The sequence below is a fragment of the Talpa europaea genome (assembly GCF_964194135.1).
Source record: "Talpa europaea genome assembly, chromosome: 3".
Lineage (NCBI taxonomy): Eukaryota > Metazoa > Chordata > Mammalia > Eulipotyphla > Talpidae > Talpa > Talpa europaea.
This window is the reverse complement of record NC_140069.1, coordinates 85,907,494-85,930,193: the sequence shown is the minus strand read 5'-3', so window position 1 is coordinate 85,930,193 and position 22,700 is coordinate 85,907,494.

Sequence of the window (22,700 nt, the reverse complement as noted above, 5' to 3'; positions counted from 1 at the left end):
TTACTGCTTTTGCTGCATCCCATACATTTAGGAAATTGGTGTCCTCCTTGTCATTCAAAGAATTTTTTAATTTCTTCTTTTATCTCCTTGTTAGTCCAGTGGACTTCCAGTAGTGTGGGTTTCAATCTCCACGAGGTAGGAGAGTACCTTGCCTTCTTTTTATGGTTTATTTCTAGTTTGATGCCTTCATGGTCAGAAAAGATGGTTGGTATGATTTCAATCTTGGTGTATCTGTTGATGTTTGTCTTGTGCCCCAGTATATGATCGATCCTAGAGAATGATCCGTGTGCGCTTGAGAAAAATGTATACTCAGATTTTTTTGGGTTTAGTGTTCTATATATGTCTGTTAAGCCCAAGCACTCTAGATCCTTATTTAGAGTTTTAGTGTCTTTACTTATTTTTGTCTTGTTGATCTATCCATTGTTGATAGTGGTGTATTGAAGTCTCCCACTACGTATGTGTTTTCTCTGATGTCTGTTTTCAGAGATGCCAATAGTTGTCTGATATATTTTGGTGCTCCTTCGTTTGGTGAATACATGTTAATGAGTGTTATTTCTTCTTGAAGTATTGTCCCCTTGATCATAATGTAATGACCACTGGGGTCTCTTTTTATCTTTTTAAGTTTGCAATCTCTTTTATCTGATATGAGTATAGCTGTTCCTGCCTTCTTTTTTGGTCCATTTGCTTGTAGAATTGTTTTCCATCCTTTAACTTTGAGTCTATTTTTATCTTTTGCAGCTAAATGTGTTTCCTGGAGACAGCAAAAGGTTGGGTTTTGTTTCTTAATCCAGGCTGCAACTCTGTGTCTTTTTATTGGAGATTTTAGTCCATTTATATTTAGAGTTAGTATTGATATGTTAGCATCTATATTTGCCATTGTGTTTGTCTTTCCTTTGATTTTATTTATTTATTCTTTTAATAACTTTCTTTGGCCTTCTTTTGTTGTTATTCGTCCCTCTGAGGTTCTGGCTTTAGGACTCCTTGTAGTATTTTTTGGAGTGGGGGTTTAGTCGTAATGAAATTCCAGAGTTTCTGTTTGTCTGGGAAGGTCCTTATTCTTTCTTCAAAGAGGAAGGAGAGCTTTGCGGGATAGAGTATTCTTGGTTGGCATCTGTTTTCTTGGAGTCTGTTGACTATGTCCCTCCACTCTCTCCTTGCCCGTAGTGTTTCTTCAGAGAAGTCTGATGTCAGTCTGATTGGTTTCCCTTTGAATGTTATCTGTTTCTTCCCTCTTGTTAGTTTCATTATTTTTTCCTTGTCTTGGATTCTTGGGAGCTTTACTATTATGTGTCTTGCTGTATTTTTCCTTTCGTCATGGAAGTTTAGTGTTCTTCTTGCTTCTTGTATATCAATTTTCAGATCCTTCTTCGCATTTGGGAAGTTCTCTTCAATTATATCCATGAATATTTTCTCTGTTCCTACATCTCCTCTCCCTCTGGGATTCCTATAACTCTTATATTTCCTTTCCTCATGGAGTCAGATAGTTCCCCAAGTCTTTCTTCGGTCTTTTTCCTTCGTACTTCTCCTTCCTTTTCTGTTTTAGTTCTTTTTATTTCTGTGTCTTCAAGAGTACTTATTCGTTCTTCCATTTCATCTATTCTGCTTTCATGGCTTTTCCCAGAGTTCTTTAGCATCTCCATTAATTCTTTGATCTCCTGCATTTCTTTTACTTCCCTCTTTAGGGACTCAATTTCATTCTTCTGGTCATTAATTATTTTCCCCTTATCATTGTTTTCCTTTATGACTTCTGTCAGTTTTTTAATCACAGCAATTTTAAATTCTCTATCTGGAAGGCCCAGAAGTTCTTCCAAGTTACTGTCGTTGCAATCTGGTAGATGGTATTCTTTTTGCGGTGTGCTTTTTTGCTGAGGAGTTGCTGGGTTGCATGTGGTTTTTCTACTCCCTACTGCCTGTTTTCTAATTTGCCGTATTCCTTGTGACACCGTGTTGCTGGTACTGGCCGGCATCTTGGGCGACCTTCCCAGCTCACCACTGGCTCCTCTGGGGAACTTCTGCTGGGTTCACAAGTCTCCAGCAAAGAAAGGTCCCTGCTGCAAAATGGCGATTATGGAACAATTTCCCCTGCACGCCCCGTCTGCCCCAGCGGTGGGTGCTGCTCTCCTCTGGGCTGGAACTGCAGGCTAGAAGGTGCCCGGCGTGGGCAAGCCTCCCAGATTACCTCTGTCTCCTCGGTGAGCCTTCTGCTGGGTTCACACAGTCTCCAGCAAGAAAGGTCCCTGCTGCAAAATGCCGGTGCCGGGGACGCGCTCCCCTGCATGCCTGGTCTGCCCCAGCAGTGGGTGCTGCTCCCTTCTGGGCTGGAACTGCAGGCTAGAAGGTGCCCGGCGTGGGCAAACCTCCCAGCTTAACCTCTGTCTCCTCTGTGAGCCTTCTGCTGGGTTCACACAGTCTCCAGCAAGAAAGGTCCCTGCTGCAAAATGCCGGTGCCAGGGACGCGCTCCCCTGCACGCCCGGTCTGCCCCAGCCACTATATCCTATTTGACGAGAGGATGTCCAACTTTATACACACGGGTTTGAAGGTTAACAGACACATGCATCCTTCTGTGATATCTTGCTTTTCCAAGGTCTAAGCTTTGCATCATGCAAATCCTGGAGACCTGGTAGTCTCTCGAGCCAGCAAAGCTGAGCCAGCATTCATCTACATCTCCTTCAAGGTCTTGATTCAGAATAAACTTGGCATCGTAAGCCAATCTAGTCCCTACTTCCCAATCTCTAGTCAAGTAAGCTAGCCTCTGAAATTTGCAAACCACCTGGCCTTCTTTTCCCAAATATGGGGAAGCTTCCAAGAGCAGACACCATTATGTCCCACCTGTATCTCGTGGACCTTTCATTGTTCACTGATGAGCTGACTACTCTGTGCCTGTGGATAGGTTTTTGATTTATTTCTTTTCTTTTTTAGAGTCAGAAAAGGTCTTTCTCTGGACATCACAGAAAATTAACAAGTCCTCTCACCAGAACAGGCCTCAATGCATGGGAGTTGGTGTGAAAATACTCCAGCTCCCTTTCCTTCTGGGGAGAATGTTCTTACATATTGATATTGTAATGATCCTGACTGATGTATATGTAATATGACATTGAAATGGCCCTTTCAGAGAGGTGGGGGCACTTAAGATAAAGCAATTTTAGTTATCAGTTAAAAACCTACTTGCTTAGGAAGAAAATGACAAACTGGCTTGTAAAAGTCAAGAACAAATGAGTATCTGGCTGTGCTCAGAGGACCCTCCTAAAAACAAATTAATAGGTGATCATCATGATATACCTGTAAAATGTGATCAACTATGGGGACCAAATTTGGGACAATTTGAGATGCTTATGAAATCACTCCATGCCCACAGTCCTGAAGTCTTCTACAGATGGACACAGGAAATCTCCTGACCGGGTCCTGCCCACTCTAGCCAATCTCCAAACTCTCTAAGAGGTTCCTTACCTTCCTCTTTTATTGTCAATTGAATACATGCTTATATTATCAGTACATGGATCCCTTCACAATAAATTCAAATTGTAGTTATATGTATTTAACCTGAGTAGTAGGTGAAACCTTCCTGCCGCCCAAAAACTAGCAGTCTAGACATCCCAGATATGACAAAACAGATGAGAAAAGAGAAGGGGGTGAGAAAATTTTGAGTCAAGTGTTTATACCATTTCTTGGTTTCCGTACAAGAACAATCTCCAGTTGTCCCTATGGAAAGAGGCTGATTAATGAAATTTTATTTGTCTTCTTCCTTCCCTGCTGCATTTCTCTTGTTTTTTTTTTTTTTTTCCTACACTTCCCAAATGAACCTGACACACAAATCCGTTTCTCAGTGTCTGCTTCTGGGATAACCTAAACTGACACAATTTTCTTTTCCTTTTAGATCTGGGCACTTGAACCACTTCAACTTGAAGAACTATCCTGTCAATAGATGAAGACAAAGCAAATTCTCTTTGTGACTACAAAATGCTGAGTTTCCCCACAGATCATTTAAGGCAGGAGAGCCCAGATTTAGGACACAAAAGACTAAACTACTTTTTGGAAAGGAAGAGCGATATACTTCATTCTTTTACTAATTTTTCTAGTTTTCTCTAGCCAAAGAGAAAATAACAAAACAAATATTTGCCCTATATGAGAAAAATATTTTATATTATTATACCATAATGTTAAGATGATTCTATTTTAATTTTGACTGCATTTGTATTTATTCTATATTATTCCACATTAATATAATAATTGAATTCATAACAGACATATATGAATATAAACCATTTTTATGTGAAGCAAATTACTCCAAACTTTAATAACTTAAAACCATATTTATCAATTCTTCTAGTCAGAGTTGATTTGTCTGACCTCAGATAAATATGAGTGGACCTTCAATTAGACCTATTTGTGTATTGGTGTTTGCCAAGATATTTTAAGTTTCTCTAGAATGTGTGATTATAGGTAGAATTACTGGATTGCATATTATCTGCTCCCTAATTTACATTAGAGATCACCAAATTGCTTTCCATTGAAGTTGTACCAATTTATATTGACATAGTATGACAGTCGCTATTTTTTCCACACACACACATCAACACTTCCCCACACACTCTTAATTCAACAACTGAAGAAACAGTCTCAGAACCTACAGAAGTTACCAAAGGCGAAAAAAATCAAATCAAATCAAACCACAGCACTATCTGCAGGAAAAGTAAAATTAATTTAACTCTCTAAGTTATGGCTATAGGTATTTTTTTTTTTAAATAGAGAAATTTAAAGTAGTAAATAGGCACACAAAAAATACATAACACATAGCAACTCAAGACCACAAGGAAATATGACATCACAAGGAGGGAACAACTTTTCAGAATTCAACCACATAAACATAGGTTATATCTGACTACCAGACAGACGGTTCAAAATTGCTATGAAAAAGGAACTCAAAAGATAGAAGAAAATTGAAGAATGTGAGACAAAGTGAAAGAACTCAGAAAAGCTAAAAAAAAAAAAAAACACAGAAAACGAATGAGCTTAGAAACAAAATTACAGAAAGTGAAATCAATGAATTAAAGAAGAAAATAACAGGCAGGATATAAAGAACCCAATGAATGAGATCTAGCACGAGATCTATAGAAAGCTATGGAGGATCAAGTCAGTGATTGCAAAACATAAATGCACAAAGGACTCACATATAAGAACAGAGAGAAATAAAATGCAAAAGTAAAATAAAACAAAATGAAGAAGTACTTCAAGAACTATCTCACTCCATTAGGAAAGACAAAATAAGAAGAATGGGTATCTTAGAAGGGGAACAGGGGAGGGAAAAGAGAAGATAGTGAATGAAATAACATAGGAAACTGAGCAATACACCAATCCATAAAGCGAACAGAACACCTGGTTATCAAATTCTATGAGATCGGGCCTCCCCTGGTAGCGCAGGTGGTTGAACGCAGCACTGTGAAGCTGCCTGCAGCCTCTGCAGCGCCGGTTCAATCCCAGCTGGCCAGTAAGGGTCCCACATGGCGCAGCAGACCTCCCCTGCCATGCCTGCTGCTCCCCTCAGCAGTGTATTTCATCAATCTGCCTGCTCTGTTTCCCACTCTGGCTCTGGTGAATCCTCTCACCCTCCTGTGCATCTGGCCTGTACCCTGGTTCTTGCATAAATAAATAAATAAATCTTCAAAAAAAAATTCTATGATATCTGCACCCATGATACATTAGCGAAACTATCGAGATTTCAAGACAAAGAAAGAATATTAAAGATAACTGGGTGGGGGGATGAGCAAGTAGGAGAGGAGGGAAAGCAGTTATAAAGGCACTCACATTGGGTTTTCGTCAAATTTCGAGCAGAAAAATCTACTGGAAAGGAGAGAACGGAATGACATAGTAAAAGGCCAATCAGCAACACTATATCCAAGACTCTCAGATAAGAGGGAGAAATAGGGCCTCCCCTGGTGGCGCAGCAGTTGAGCACTGGGCTACGGGGCTGCCTGCGGCCTCTGCAGTACTGGTTCGGTCCCTGGCCGCCGGTGAGGGTCCCACATGGCGTGATGGACCTCTCCTGCTGCACCCGCTGCACCCCTCAGCAGTGTATTTCGCCAGTCTGTCTGTTCTGTTCCCCGCTCTGGCTCTGGTGAGTTCTCTCACCCTCCAGTGCTCCTGACTGTACCCAGTGCTTGCATAAATAAATCTTTTTAAAAAAAAAAAAGAGGGAGAAATAAAGATTTTCTCAAACAAAGAAAAGCTGAAGGAGTTTACTTGAAAATAGCTTACCTAAATTGAAGAGAAGAAAATCCACAAATAATTGAACAAGGTATAAATAGAACCAGAAAACTGAAGCTCAAGTGGCAATAGCAACCCCTTATATATCAATAATCACTCTCAATGTGAATAAGCTGATCACTAATTAAAAGGCAGTTACAAGATGGATTTAAAAGCAAAACCAGGGCCTCCCCGGTGGCACAGCATATTGAGCGCCACGCTGTGAATCTGTCCGCAGACTATGCAGTGCGGGTTGGATTCCCGCCTGCCAGGGAGAAACCCACATGGCACGGTAGACCTCTCCTACCTCACCTGCTGCTCCCCTCGGCAGTGTCTTTGGTCAGTCTGCCTGTTCTGCTCCCAGCTCTGTCTCCAGTGAATTCTCTCACCATCCCATGCCTCTGACTATACCGCAGTTCTTGTATAAATAAATCTTTAAAAAAATAAAATAAAATTGTATTAAAAAAATAAAAGCAAACCAACTTCATGGTGCTTACAAGAGACTCACTTGAGCTATAAGACACAGACATAAGGTTAAGGGGTGCAAAATGGTGCTCCAAGTTAAAGGAAAATTTAAAGAGACAGGAACTGCTATATTTATAGTAGATAAAAAAGATATCTGATCAAAAAATGATAGCAAGAAACAAGGATGGATATTATGTAATGATAAATGGATTAAAATGACATGAAAACATAGCATTATGGACTGGTGCATTCAGTTCCTTGAGCAGTATACATGCACTCAATAAAGCAGCTCCAAAATACATAAAGCAAGTATTAAGAGAACTAAAGGGAGACACTAACAGCAACACAATAATGGTATGGGACTTTGACACACAACTTATAGCAATGGACAAATAATCTAAACAGAAATTCACCAAAGAAATAATGTTGTTAAGTGACAAATAAGAGGAGGTAGACTTACTAGATTTTTACCAAACTTTCCACCCAAAACTCCACAATTGCATTCCTTTCAAATACTCACAGGGCATTCTGAAGGATAAATCACATGATGTGACACAAAACAAGTATCAATAATGGTACGTAAGGGTGGTATTACAGGATCATATTGTATTTCTATTTTCACTTTTGTAAGGAATCTACATAGCATTTTCCATAGGGTTGCACCAATTTACATTACCACTAACAGGGAAAGAATGGCTCCTTTTTCTCCACACCCTCATCATGTGTTTCCAGTCCTTATGATAATAACCATTCTCACATGTGTGAGGTGAGAGCTATTTATGGTTTTGATTTGAATATCCATCCTATTGATGTATGTCCAAGATAGCGAGAGGCAGAGAAGTGTGGAAATAAAAGAAAAATTAAAGACAAAGCACGCAAATGTTTGCCTTCATATACTGCTTGAATAAAGAGCAAATGGTAGAAGCGATCTGTAAGGCAACATCTCTCTGGTCTGAAATAGAGAAATGATTCTTCACAGCTAATGTTAAATATTATGGTATTTTGTACACTAAATGTTTTAAGTTATTATTTCTTTATTTAACTAAATTAAGGCATGTAATTCAATTATAAAATTGAAGGAAGGATTGGTAAAGGAAATAAAATATTCATTAGGAAGCATTTCCCATCAACCTCTTGTTCATGCTTAGATCAAACAGATCCAATAATTTCTTGTTAAATTCATCAGTTTTCATTAGAAGAGTAATTGTAGTTAGTAAAAAGTAATGGTTACAGTGTGTTACACAATTAACATAGTGTGAAATGAACTAAAATATGTTCTCTATAGATGATTTTCTGGAAACACGTGATACTGGGTTTAGGATATCTAAATAGATGATTTTACTAAACATTTTATTATTTTGCTAAATGAAATAAAACTTGTTTACATTTCAGTTGCAAACTAATGCTGCCATTTAGTTGTTATAAAAATTGATAATGTTTTAACAAGGTTAAAGGAACAAATGTTCTGGGCTAAGAAAATGAAGTTTGATTTTTGTAAAGCACCATGGTGTCTCTATAAATATAACAGAAAATAACTTGGATATGCGTTTTTAAACCTGCCTAAAAGGTCAAAATATAACATTATATTTCAACCCTGCCTACTGCTAGGAAAACAATGAATTTTAACATTTTTTCAAGAATTTGAATATCTTTCATAAGACAGAAATATGACTTACATTGCATATATTCATAGTAAATACAGGGCATTATTTTTATGCCTAAAATAATCAAAATGTAACTTAGGAGACTAGACAATGAAGTGGATGTTGTTAATTGTGGTAATATACAAAACTTTAATGCAGTTTTAAAATATTTCTTATAAAATCTGAAACAATATATTCCAAAATATTAAGGGATTTTCTGAATAAATTTCCATGGTAATTCTGCTTTTGCTTTTCTATATAATTTACTAATTGTATAGATTTCCTTCATTAAGCATGAATTATTTTATTATTTTAAAAAGGAAAAAATAAATTCTTTCTGACAAAAGAAGCGAATGTGTTATAAAAATTACCATTGTGTTAATGCAGATTTGGAGTTGATCAATAATATTTGGGAAGGCAATTTGGCAACAAATCAAGACACATAAGAATTGGTTCATACCTTCTGACAAATATTTTCCCACAAATATTTAAAGGTCATAAAAACCAAAGAATGCCTGTTGCAGAGTTAAAATAATTTAAAGAATACATGTAAAACAAATGCCCCAAAGTGAGGGATGTGTGCCCCAAAGTGCAGATTATAATATATAATTTTGGTAACATGCATTCTTTAATGTAATAAAATTATAGATGAATATTATATACACTGTTAAATTAAAAATATAATAAACTATGTTTACAGTGACAGAAAATGTGTGGACAAAGATGAAAAATGTGCAAAATAAATACTTAAAATGTTACAGAAAGGTGTTATACATTTTTTTTTAATTCTTTTAATGTCATGGGTTTGTTACTGTTTTGTAAGTTAAGTAACAATTTTTAAATAGAAATTCAAGAAATTATATGATGTAGGTAAATCAGTTCTGTTATGTCTTATGTTTAAATTCTTTACATATAAGAGCTATGCTCACATTGTTTAATGCTTAAATCAATGTCATTTGTATACTGAGTACATGGCTTAATATTATTCTATACTGTGATACTGCCTTGTATATCTAGAGGAGTAATTTATGTTTATTTCAAGACCACCTGTCATACACTTGATGATGCTATTGTTTAACTGATAGGCCTTTAATAAAATTCAATATTTTAATAAAATTCAAGTTTTATCACATTATCTCCTTTAGCCTTATCTCGTTTCTGGTTTATTGAATCTTAATTCAATATTGAACTTGGGACACCCCCATCCTTAGAAGCTCACACATTCTTCTACTTTCTGGCTGTCATTTGGTTATCTCTTAAAGAAGGCCCCATTTAAAATAAATTGATTATTTTAAAAATAATTTTAAAAAGAAAGTTAATGTGGGCCTCTCCTGTGGCTCAGCAAGTTGAGTGCAGCACTATGAAGCTGTACGCAGCCTTTGGGCACCGGTTCAATTCCCGGCCAGCAAGGGAGATTCCCACATGGCACAGCAGACCTCTCCTGTCTCTCCCTCAGCGGTGTATTTCACTTGGTCTGCCTGGTCTGCTCCCCATTCTGTCTCTGGTGAATCCTCTCACCCTCCCAAACCTCTGGCTTATACCTCAGCTCTTATGTAAAAATGGGTGAATCTTTTAAAAAAAAAAAAAGTTAAGGGCCTCCCCTGGTGGCACAGTGGTTGAACGCTAGGTTGCGAAGCTGCCCGCAGCCTATGCGGCGCCGGTTCGATCCCCGGCTGCTCCCCGGCCAAAGGAGGAGGGTCCCACATGGTGTGCAGACCTCTCCTGCCCCCCGCTGCTCCCCTCAGCAGGTACTTCGGTCCCTCTGCCTGCTCTGCTCCCTGCTCTGGCTCTGGTGAATTCTCTCACCCTCCTGCGCTTCTGACTGTACCCAGTGCTTGTATAAATAAATAAGTAAATAAATAAAAAAAAATTTAAAAAAAGTTAATTTACAGAAATAAAGGATTATTTGGCTATTTTTGAGCAAAGAGAAAAGTCATAGAAATACTTCCAGGAAAGCAAAATAGGTCTGTGAACATAAGACACTGGGACAAAGAACCTGGGTTCTTCCAAATATTTCTTCATGGAATAAATACCCATCTAACACCAAATGGATCAAAATAGACAGAATAGCAGATGAAGGGAGAATTACCCATTGGGAGAACCAATTTCCCACTTTCACATCAGGTATACCTAAGACAGAAGAGACCAGAACTTCTTCATAGACAAGCCAAAAAGTTCAGAAATTTGCAAATTGAGCAAGTGAAAATATAACTGGTGATAATTGAAAGCTAATTATTGTCAGTAGCAATTGGCAACCAGATGTTCAGAGTCACCTAAAAGGCAAAGCAGGGAAGACTGTGAAGATATTTGCTTTTGGAAGAGATGAGCTATGCTGAGGCTTACATATAAGAAAATGATTAGACAGTTTATTGCTGCTATCTTTTGAACCACCAAGGAACTACCCATGAAAGAGCAAGGACTGGAAAGCAAAGCAAATATGGCTTGCATTTAAAAAGGACTTTCAGTATTCTAAATTGAGTTTATCCATATGAGTAAGGCAAATATATAGTAACCAACAAAGTTACATCTATTGATAAGTTATCGTGGATTCATTCTTCAAACAGTCCTGAACACCAAAAAATGCTAGTTAGAAAGAAAGATTTCTGGCCTGCTGACATATTTCTTAATGATTTTTTTTTTAAGAAACTGAAAATTATTTTTTTAATTTAAATTTTATTTTTATATTCCCCATACAATTACAGCCCCCTTATTTTTACACCAAGACCTTCTTTCCCTGCCCCCCATCCCCCATAGAGAATCTCTTGTTCATAGTTAATTGTTGATTTTGATATTTTCTTTCTTACAGTTATTCTTATTCCTGGTCCCTTATTTAAATTTTCTAGATTCCTGCTATGAGTGAGACCATCCAGTATTTTTCTTTTTCTTTCTGGCTTATTTCGCTGAGCATGATCCCTTCCAGTGTCATCCATGTTGCTGCAAATTGCATGTGTTTATCTTTTTTGAATGCTGAGTAATATTCCATGGTATATTTGTACTACATCTTCTTGATCCAGTCATCTATTTTTGGACATTTGGGTTGTTTCCAAAGCTTAACTATTGTAAATGGTGCTGCTATAAACATAGGGGTGCAGGTGCTCTTTGGAATTGATGTTTCTGTGTCCTTTGGGTAAATCCCTAGGAGTGGAATTGCTGGATCATATGGAAGCTCTATGTTTAGTAGGTCTAGAAATCTCCACACAGCTCTCCATAGTAGGTCCAGAAATCTCCACACAGCTCTCCAAACAGTTTGCATGCCCACCAACAGTGCAGGAGAGTTCCTTTTTCTCCACACCCTCGCCAACATTTGTTGTTGCTAGTTTTTTTAATATGTGCCATTCTCACTGGTGTAAGATGGTATCTCATGGTAGTTTTGATTTGCATTTCCCTGATAACAAGTGATGTTGAACATTTTTTCATATGCCTGTTGGCCATTTGCATTTCCTCTTCACAGAAGTTTCTTTTTAGCTCTTCTGACCATTTTTGGACTGGATTATTTTCTTTGTTGTTGTTGAGTCTCATCAGCTCTTTGCAGATTTTTGTGATCAGTCCTTTATCATTAGTGTTGTGTGCAAAAATTTTCTCCCAGTTGGTGGGGTTTCTCTTTGTTTTTGTTATTGTCTCTTTTGCTGTGCAGAAGCTCTTTAATTTGATGTAGTCCCAGCTGTTGATCTTTGCCTTCACTATCACTGCTTTGGGGGATGTGTCTGTAAAGATGTCTTTGATATGAAAATCACGTAGTGTTTCGCCTATATTTCCTTCTATGTATTTTATGGTTTCAGGTCTTATGTCAAGTTCTTTAATCTATTTTGAGTTGATTTTTGTGTATGGTGTGAGGTAGTGGTCAAGCTTCGTTCTTTTGCATGTAGCGACCCAGTTTTCCCAGCACCATTTATTGAACAAACTTTCTTTGCTCCAATGCATAGTCTTTGCTCCTTTGTCAAAGATTAGTTGACCATAAATCTGTGGGTTTATTTCTGGATTTTCTATTAGATTCCATTGGTCTGTATGTCTGTTCTTGTTCCAATACCATGCAGTTTTGATAATTATGGCTTTGTAGTACAATTTGAAGTCTGGGAGTGTGATGCCTCCATTCCCTTCTTTTTTTTCAGGAGAGCTTTGGCTGTTCGGGGTTTTTGGTGATTGCATATGAATTTCATCAATAATTGTTCTATTTCTTTGAAGAATGACATTGAAATTTTGATTGGAATAGCATTGAATCTGTAGATTGCTTTTGGTAGGATGGCCATTTTAATAATGTTTATTCTTCCAATCCATGAGCAGGGGATGTCTTTCCATTTCTTTGTGTCTTCTATTTCTTTTAACAGTGTTTTATAGTTTTCTTTGTATAGGTCCTTTACCTCTTTTGTTAGATTTATTCCCAAATATTTGATTTTTTTTTGTTTTGATAATAAAAGGGATTTTTTTTATTTCTTCTTCAGATTTATTGTTTGTGTATAGGGAGGCTACTGAATTTTGCGTGTTGATTTTGTATCCTGCCACTTTACTGAACTGATTGATGAGTTGAATTAGTTTATCTGTGGAGTTTTTGGGGTTCTCTATGTATGTTATCATATCATCTGCAAAGAGTGATAGTTTGACTTCTTCTTTTCCTATTTGGATTCCTTGGATGTCTTTCTCTTGTCTTATTGCTCTGGCTAGGACTTCCAGTATTATATTGAAAAGCAGTGGTGAAAGTGGACATCCTTGTCTTGTTCCAGATCTTAATGGAATTGCTTTCAGCTTTTCAACATTGAGAATGATACTGGCTGTTGGCTTGTCATATATGGCCTTTATGATGTTGAGGTATGTTCCTTATATCCCAAGAATTTCAAGGGCTTTTATCATGAATGGGTGTTGCACTTTGTGGAAAGCTTTCTCAGCATCTATTGATATTATCATATGGTTTTCATATTTCTTTTTGTTGATGTGTTGGATAACGTTGATTGATTTTCTGATGTTAAACCATCCTTGTGTCCCTGGAATGAATCCTACTTGGTCGTGGTGAATTATCTTATGGATACATTGTTGGATTCTGATAGCTAAAATTTTATTGAGGATTTTTGCATCAGTGTTCATTAGGGAGATTGGCCTGTAGTTTTCCTTTTTTGTGTTGTCCTTATTCGGTTTTGGTATTAGTGTAATGCTGGCTTCATAGAACGTGTTTGGTATTGTCCCTTCCTTCTCAATTTTTTGGAAGAGTTTGTGAAGGATAGGCACTAATTCGTCTCTGAATCTTTGGTAGAATTCATTTGTAAATCCATCAGGTCCTGGGCTTTTGTTTTTGGGAAGGATTTTGATTACCATTTCAATTTCGCTACTTGTAATTGGTCTGTTTAGGTGTTCTATTTCTTCTTGATCTAGCTTTGGGTGATTGTAGAGTTGCAGGAATTTGTCCATCTCCTCTAGATTGTTGAGCTTGTTTCCATATAACTGTTCATAGTAGTTACTGATTATTCTTTTGATTTCTGCTGTGTCCGTTGTGATTTCTCCTCTTTCATTTATGATCCTGTTTATTTGTGCTTTCTCCCTTTTTTCCTTTGTGAGCCTGGCTAGGGGTTTGTCTATTTTATTGATTTTTTCAAAGAACCAGCTCTTGGTTTCATTGATCTTTTGGATTGTTTTTTTTAGTTTCAATTTCATTTATTTCTGCTTTGGTTTTTATTATTTCTTTTCTTCTACTGGTTTTGGGGTTTTTTTGTTGTTCTTTTTCTAGATCTCTGAGCTTCGAGATTAGGTTGTTTCTTTGAGTTCTTTCTTGTTTTTTGATATGAGCTTCTATTGCTATATATTTTCCTCTTATTACTGCTTTTGCTGCATCCCATACATCTAGGATATTAGTGTCCTCCTTGTCATTCAATTCAAAGAATTTTTTAATTTCTTCTTTGATCTCCTCATTAGTCCAGTGGTCTTCCAGTAGTTTGGTTTTTAATCTCCATGAGGTAGAATAGTTCCTTGCCTTCTTTTTATGGTTTATTTCTAGTTTGATGCCTTCATGGTCAGAAAAAAATGGTTGGTATGATTTCAATCTTGGTGTATCTGTTGATGTTTGTCTTGTGCCCCAGTATGTGATCGATCCTGGAGAATGATCCATGTGCGCTTGAGAAAAATGTGTACTCCGTTTTTTTTGGGGTTTAGTGTTCTATAGATGTCTGTTAAGCCCAAATGCTCTAGGTCCTTATTTAGAGCTTTAGTTTCTTTACTTATTTTTTGTCTTGTTGATCTATCCATTGTTGATAGTGGTGTGTTGAAGTCTCCCACTACGTATGTGTTTTCTCTGATGTATGTTTTCAGAGAGGACAACAGTTGTCTGATATACTTTGGTGCTCCTTCGTTTGGTGAGTATATGTTAATGAGTGTTATTTCTTCTTGAAGTATTGTCCCCTTGATCATAATGTAGTGACCACTGGGGTCGCTTTTTATTTTTTTGAGTTTGAAGTCTGTTTTATCTGATATAAGTATAGCTGTTCCTGCTTTCTTTTTTGGTCCATTTGCTTGTAGGATTGTTTTCCATCCTTTAACTTTGAGTCTATTTTTATCTTTTGTAGCTAAATGTATTTCCTGGAGACAGCCAAAGGTTGGGTTTTGTTTCTTAATCCAGGCTGCAACTCTGTGTCTTTTTATTGAAGAGTTTAGTCCATTTACATTCAGAGTTAATATTGATATGTTAGCATCTGTATTTGCCATTGTGTTTGTCTTTCCTTTGATTTTATTTATTTATTCTTTTAATAACTTTTTATTATTTGGCCTTCTTTCATTGTTATTCATCCCTCTGAGATTCTGGCTTTAGGACTTCTTGTAGTATTTTTTGGAGTGGGGGTTTAGTCGTAATGAAATTCCAGAGTTTCTGTTTGTCTGGGAAGGTCCTTATTCTTTCTTCATAGAGGAAGGAGAGCTTTGCAGCATAGAGTATTCTTGGTTGGCATCTGTTTTCTTGGAGTCTGTTTACTATGTCCCTCCACTCTCTCCTTGCCCGTAGTGTTTCTTCGGAGAAGTCTGATGTCAGTCTGATTGGTTTTCCTTTGAATTTTATCTTTTCTTCCCTCTTGTCAGCTTCACTATTTTTTCCTTGTCTTGGATTCTTGGGAGCTTTACTATTATGTGTCTTGCAGTATTTTTCCTTTCATCATGGAAGTTTGGTGTTCTTGCTTCTTATATATCAATTTTTAGCTCCTTCTTCTCATTTGGGAAGTTCTCTTCAATTATTTCCTTGAATATTTTCTCTGTTCCTACATCTCTCTCCTCTCCTTCTGGGATCCCTATAACTCTTATATTTCCTTTCTTCACGGAGTCAGATAGTTCCCGAAGTCTTTCTTCGGTCTTTTTCCTTTGTACTTCTGTTTCCTTTTCTGTTTTGGTTCTTTTTTATTTCTGTGTCTTCAAGAGTACTTATTCGTTTTTCCATTTCATCTATTCTGCTTTAATTGCTTTTCTCAGAGTTCTTTAGTTCCTCCATTAATTCTGTGATCTCCTGCATTTCTTTTACTTCCCTTTTTAGGGACTCAATTTCATTCTTCTAAGCGTTGTTTTCCTTAATGGCTTCCCTCTTTAGGGACTCAATTACAAGGAAACTGAAAATTAAATAAACTGAATAATGCATTGAAGTCCATCAAGTTAGGAAACAGTAACTTAGGATTCAAACTTAAAACTGCCTGATCCCAAGAAGATGTGGTACATATACACCATGGAATATTACTCAGCATTCAAAAAAGATAAACACATGCAATTTGCAGCAACATGGATGGCACTAGAAGGGATCATGCTCAGCGAAATAAGCCAGAAAGAAAAAGAAAAATACCGGATGGTCTCACTCATAGCAGGAATCTAGAAAACTTAAATAAGAGACCAGGAAAAAGAATAACTATAAGAAAGTAAAAATCAAAATCAACAAACAACTATGAACCAGAGACACTCTATAGGGGGTAGGGGATGAGGAAAGAAGGGATTGGGGTAGGAATAAGGGGGTTGCAATTGTTTGGGAAATATAAAAATAAATTTAAAAAAAAACTGCCTGATCCCAAAGTTCCTGGTCTTTAATTACACCACCTTGCTTTTTGATGTTCCCTAAGAACAATAAAAGGTTTTTTTCACATTAATTCCCAGTAACTCTAAATACTCTAGTATTTTTCACATTAATTCCCAGTAACTCTAAAGATTCACTTTCCAGTATAACATTTACATAGAAAAGCATACACATCAGAATGTGCTACTCCTTGAATGCATCCAGGGGAATATGCCCTGCCCTACCCAGCAATAAGTAGAACACTACTAGCAATTCAGAAACCACTTTGTGTTTGCCCATCTTTGTCAGATGTCACCCCTCTTACCAATAACAAGTGTCCTGGGTCTCCCTGGTGGCCTAGGAGTTAAGGCTCAGTGGCTCCACCAAAACGGCCCACTGTGACAGCCTGAGTTCCATCCCCTGCAAGGGAGCTAACCTACATGGTGCAGCAGACCTGTCCTGTCTGTCCTGCTGCTCCCATCTGCAGTGTATTTTCGTACATCTGCCTGTTCTGCTCCCCACTCTGTCTTTGGTGAATCCTCTCACCCCCTGCACCTCTGGCCTACACCCCAGTTCTTCTACACAAAAATAAATAAATACATAAATAAAATCTTTTAAAAAATAGCAAGTGTCCTAACTACTAACAAGTGACTTATACTACCTGGATTTGAAATTTCTATAAACGGAATAGCATAGTTTGTTTATGTTTCAATCAGCATTGTTTCATTAAACATTATGTTTGTGAGGTTTGTCCTTGGCATTACATGTAGAAATAATTCATTCATATTTATTACTATACCATTTTCTACTATTTTAATATATCATAATCTATCCATTCTACCTTTGGTGACCATTGTGATCAATTCAGTTTTGGTTTTTTATTATTAATGTTGTAAACATTTTATTTTTTGAATGAACACATGTACACATTGTTGGTAGTACATACACAGACGTTAGTACTGACTTACAGAGTATGGCTTCAGTTTTACCAGATACTACTATCAAAGAGTTCACTAAAGTGGCTGTTTTAATATTCACTTCCATCAGCAATACATGAGAGTTTCAATTACTCTGGAACTTTGCAAGTTCCAAGTAATATCAGTCATTATAGACATTCTGGAAATATGTACTTGTACCTCATTTATTTCATTACATTACATTCAACCTAAAGAAGTCTACTCCCTATTCATATGTTATTTTGGCTATTGGGATAACCTCCTTTGTAATTACGTACCTGTTCAAGTATCTTGAGCAATTTTTTGTTACTTTTTCCATCTTTTTATTTTCATTCTATTATAGGGCACAAATATATATCTGTAGTAGAGCTCCTTTTTAAAAAAATAACATTGTAATGACCTTGAAAGTTGACTTCTGGTGAAAAAATGTCTTCACTTTCTAAAATTGTAGTATAGTTTTATTTTCCTCAATGTTTATTTTCCTCAATGTTTCTCTGTGTTGTGTGTGTATATTTTATTTAAGAAATCATTTCATACCCAAGGCCATAAAGATACTTTGTTGTAATTATTTTTAAAAGTTTGTTTTTGATGTTACACATTTAAACCTACAGTCATCTTGGAATTGACTTTCTATATGGTGTGAAATAAGTCTTACAATTCTTCTTTTTATGTTTTTCAATGGACACAATAGCATTTATGTCATTCGACAACTAATAATTTTAATTTCATTATTCTTTTTTAAAATTTCACTGGGGTGGCATTTACAACAATTTTTATGACTTAGAGGTATAGGATCTCCCCTGCAGGTGCTATTTCTACACAGCACCCACCACCAACCCCCCACACTACTATTCTGAAAGATTTGTTAAAGGTTGTTATATATTGCAGCATGTACCCACTTTCGATAAATTTTCCAAGTCTGTTTTGCACCTGTGGGATATATAACATATGCATATACACACATTTACTTATATACACAATAATTGTTCATTATATTCAGATACTTTACACATTTATTGTTTTCCTGCTTATTGCATCACTTACTGAGAAATATATTCAAATATAAAGATTTAACTCTCTTACATGCTATTGCTTAATATGCTGATGATATTTTGTACATACACACAGATATAGAATCATGTCTTCTTAATTCATTAAGTCTCTTTTACAATAAATTTTCCAAATATCTCTAGAATGTGTTTTAACTTTAAAATCTATTTGTGGGGCCTCCCTGGTGGCAAAGGGGTTAAAGTCTCAGCACTATCAAGCTATCACCAGCCACTCCAGCATGAGTTCAATCCCCTGCGGGCTAGGGAACTGACCCAAATGGCTGAGCAGACCTTTCCTGTCTCACCCACTGTTCCTCTTAGCAGTGTATTTCAGTAGGTCTGCCAGTTCTGCTCCCCACTCTCTCTGGTGAATCCTCTCACCCCCCACAGCTCTGGCTGACACCCCAGTTCTTCTATGTATAAATAAATAAAATCTCAAATCAAATCAAATAAAATCTTTTTGTGATATTATATAATTATTAATACCCTTTTCTGAATTTGCATCTTTTACATATAAAGTTTAGCTTCTCCATACTTTTAAATTCAGCTCCTTGTTTTGTAAGCAATATCTAATTAACTTTTTAATCCTTTCATTTATCCTGACAATATTTTATCCATTATTGTAGTTAATCCATTTATACTTAATGCAATTATTGAAAGTTTAAGGTTTAAGTGTTATTAATTTATAGACAAATACATGAACACACCTCTTTAAGTGTATATGTGTAAACTCCACAAGATATTATCATTTTTATTTTGATCATTCAATATTTATTTGACTTTGACTATGTATTTAGTCTTAGATATTATAAATCCTAAGTGATCTGGTAGATTTCCCAATGACTTCAAGTCAATTATTTTTCAGTATTGTGTTACTAATCATTTTTCCTGGGAAGTTTGTCGTGTTACAAAATGCTCAACAAACCTGAACTGAGAAGGGATGCATGGAATGTGAGGTGGTACCAGAAACTCATTGTAAAAGGAAGTAACATCAGTAACTTGAAAAAAAAAATACTTCATTAAAATATTAGAACGGTGTAATGATCAGAGTTTTTTTTTAAAGATTTATTTTTTTTTAAATAATAAATTTTATTTTTATATTCCCCATACAATTGCAACCCCCCATTCTGATCCCAATCCCTCCCCTCCCACCCCCCACCCCCATATACACCATGGAATATTACTCAGCATTCAAAAAAGATAAACACATGCGATTTGCAGTAACATGGATGGCGCTGGAAGGGATCATGCTCAGCGAAATAAGCCAAAAAGAAAAAGAAAAATACCGGATGGTCGCCCTCATAGCAGGAATCTAGAAAACTTAAATAAGGGACCAGGAAAATGAATAACTATAAGAAAGTGAAAATCAGAATCAACAAAAAACTATGAAAAAGATTTATTTATTTATACAAGCACTGGGTACAATCAGAAGTACGGAAGGGCGAGAGAATTCACCAGAGCCAGAGCAAGGAACAGAACAGGCAGACTGACAAAATACACAGCTGAGGGGAGCAGCAAGAGAGGTCTGCATGCCATGTGGAACCCTTGCCTGGCAGCTGGGGATCAAACAGGCACTGCAGAGGCTGCGGGCAGCTTCACAGCCCAGAGCTCAACTGCTGCGCCACCAGGCAAGGCCCTCAACTGAAGATTTAAAAGTAGAGTTTTTAATATCTGAATACCTTTTAACATCCAAAATCCTTCTTTCTTACCTATGCTACACTTCTTAACCATAAAGACAAAATCCTACACATTTTTTTTTTTGCCCCTCATATAAGAGTCTAGAAGCACTCAGAAGCATCCTCCCAGAGAGCAGATATTTACATATCTAATGACTAAGGATATTTACACAAGGACAAGGATTAATACATCAGAAGTACATCAAATTAGGCTGAACTTCAGCCCAATGATCAAAAAAATAAATAAATAAAAGTAGAGTATTGCTTGCAATTAAAATCCCTGTGTAATTTTTGACCCAAACTAAAAGACAGCACAAAATGAAATTTATATAAAATTTATGAAAGGACACACAGTATACTAGAGTTTCCTTAGCACTTTTGCCTATATTACATTTTAAAAATTGTCTTAATTTTACCCTACCGCCATGAAAAGTATGTTGTTTCCATTTAAAATTTTCAATTGCTGGGCCTCCCCTGGTGGCTCAGTGGTTGACCGCTGGTCTGTGAAGCTGCCTGCAGCCTCTGCAGCTCCAGTTCGATGCCCCACCACTGGCGATGGTCCCACATGGTGTGACAGACCTCTCCTGCCACACCCGCTGCTCCCCTCAGCAGTGTATTTCGTCAGTCTGCCTGTTCTGTTCCCTGCTTTGGCTCTGGTGAATTCAATCACCATCCCGCGTTTATGACTGTACCCAGTGCTTGTATAAATAAATAAATAAATCTTTAAAAAACAAATAAATAAAATTTTCAATTGCTCATAGATATGCTTCCATGATCCCAGACATATGCTTTTTATAGTATATATAAAATTATGTTTTATTATGTGTTTACTTAGCAATCTTCTCTATTAGACTATAAGCCCATCAAAATATAGAGGATTATGCTACATATTTAATATCTCCAACATTTAGTACAGTAGGACCTATATAAATATTCAGAGGTTTTAAAGCTTTTATGCAGTAATAATCATCCTCAAAAATAAATATTTTGTTAAATATTCAAATATTTTCAAGTAATTCCTTCATTTATTCAAAGTCATTAAGTATTGGGAAGTGAATATGGACCATTTCTTTCAGATATTCAGCAAAAGTTTGTTTTGTTTATTGTTTGCTGTTTTAAAGGTGGTGATTTGAACATACTTAATTGCCACAGAGAATAATCCAGTGAGAGGGGGGCATTAGAGGGGATTTTAAAAAAGTAAAAGTAAAAAATAAGAATGTGAATATATTTTCTGAGAAGTCATGTGAAGTTACCTTAGTCCTAGCCAGGAGGACTTGGAGGGTAAGCTCTTTGATTGTAACAGAGGACAATGGATAGGACAACAGACTTGAGAAATAGTTCTCTTTTGCCTGCTCCTATCTCTTTTTTTTTTTTGCATCCATAAATTAAAAGCAATACAGTATATTGTATTGACACAGAGGGAGTGAAATTGGGACTGACATAGAGGAAGTGAAATTAGGAGTGGACATTAAAGATTTAAGAAGAGTGAAGAAATTTTGAAATATCAATATGGAGTGGGGGTTTAGTTGCAATGAAATTCCAGAGTTTCTGTTTGTCTGGGAAGGTCCATATTCTTTCTTCAAAGAGGAAGGAGAGCTTTGCGGGATAGAGTATTCTTGGTTGGCATCTGTTTTCTTGGAGTCTGTTGACTATGTCCCTCCACTCTCTCCTTGCCCGTAGTGTTTCTTCGGAGAAGTCTGATGTCAGCCTGATTGGTTTTCCTTTGAATGTTATCTGTTTCTTCCCTCTTGCCAGCTTCATTATTTTTTCCTTGTCCTGGATTCTTGGGAGCTTTACTATTATGTGTCTTGCTGTATTTTTCCTTTCGTCGTGGAAGTTTGGTGTTCTTCTTGCTTCTTGTATATCAATTTTCAGCTCCTTCTTCACATTTGGGAAGTTCTCTTCAATTATCTCTTTGAATATTTTCTCTGTTCCTACATCTCTCTCCTCTCCTTCTGGTATTCCTATAACTCTTATATTTCCTTTCCTCATGGAGTCAGATAGTTCCCGAAGTCTTTCTTCGTTCTTTTTCCTTCACAAACAATAAATCTGAAGAAGAAGAAATCAAAAAGACCATCCCTTTTGTTATTGAAACAAAAAAAATCAAATATTTGGGAATAAATCTAACAAAAGAGGTAAAGGACCTATACAAAGAAAACTATAAAACACTGTTAAAAGAAATAGAAGAAGACACAAAGAAATGGAGAGACATCCCCTGCTCATGGATTGGAAGAATAAACATTATTAAAATGGCCATCCTTCCAAAAGCAATATACAGATTCAATGCTATTCCAATCAAAATTTCAATGTCATTCTTCAAAGAAATAGAACAATTATTGATGAAATTCATATGGAATCACAAAAAACCCCGAATAGCCAAAGCTCTCCTGAAAAAAAAAGAAGGGAATGGAGGCATCAGACTCCCAGACTTCAAACTATACTACAAAGCCATAATCATCAAAACCGCATGGTATTGGAACAAGAACAGACATACAGACCAATGGAATCGAATAGAAAATCCAGAAATAAACCCACAGGTTTATGGTCAACTAATCTTTGACAAAGGAGCAAAGACTATGCATTGGAGCAAAGAAAGTTTGTTCAATAAATGGTGCTGGGAAAACTGGGTCGCTACATGCAAAAGAATGAAGCTTGACCACCACCTCACACC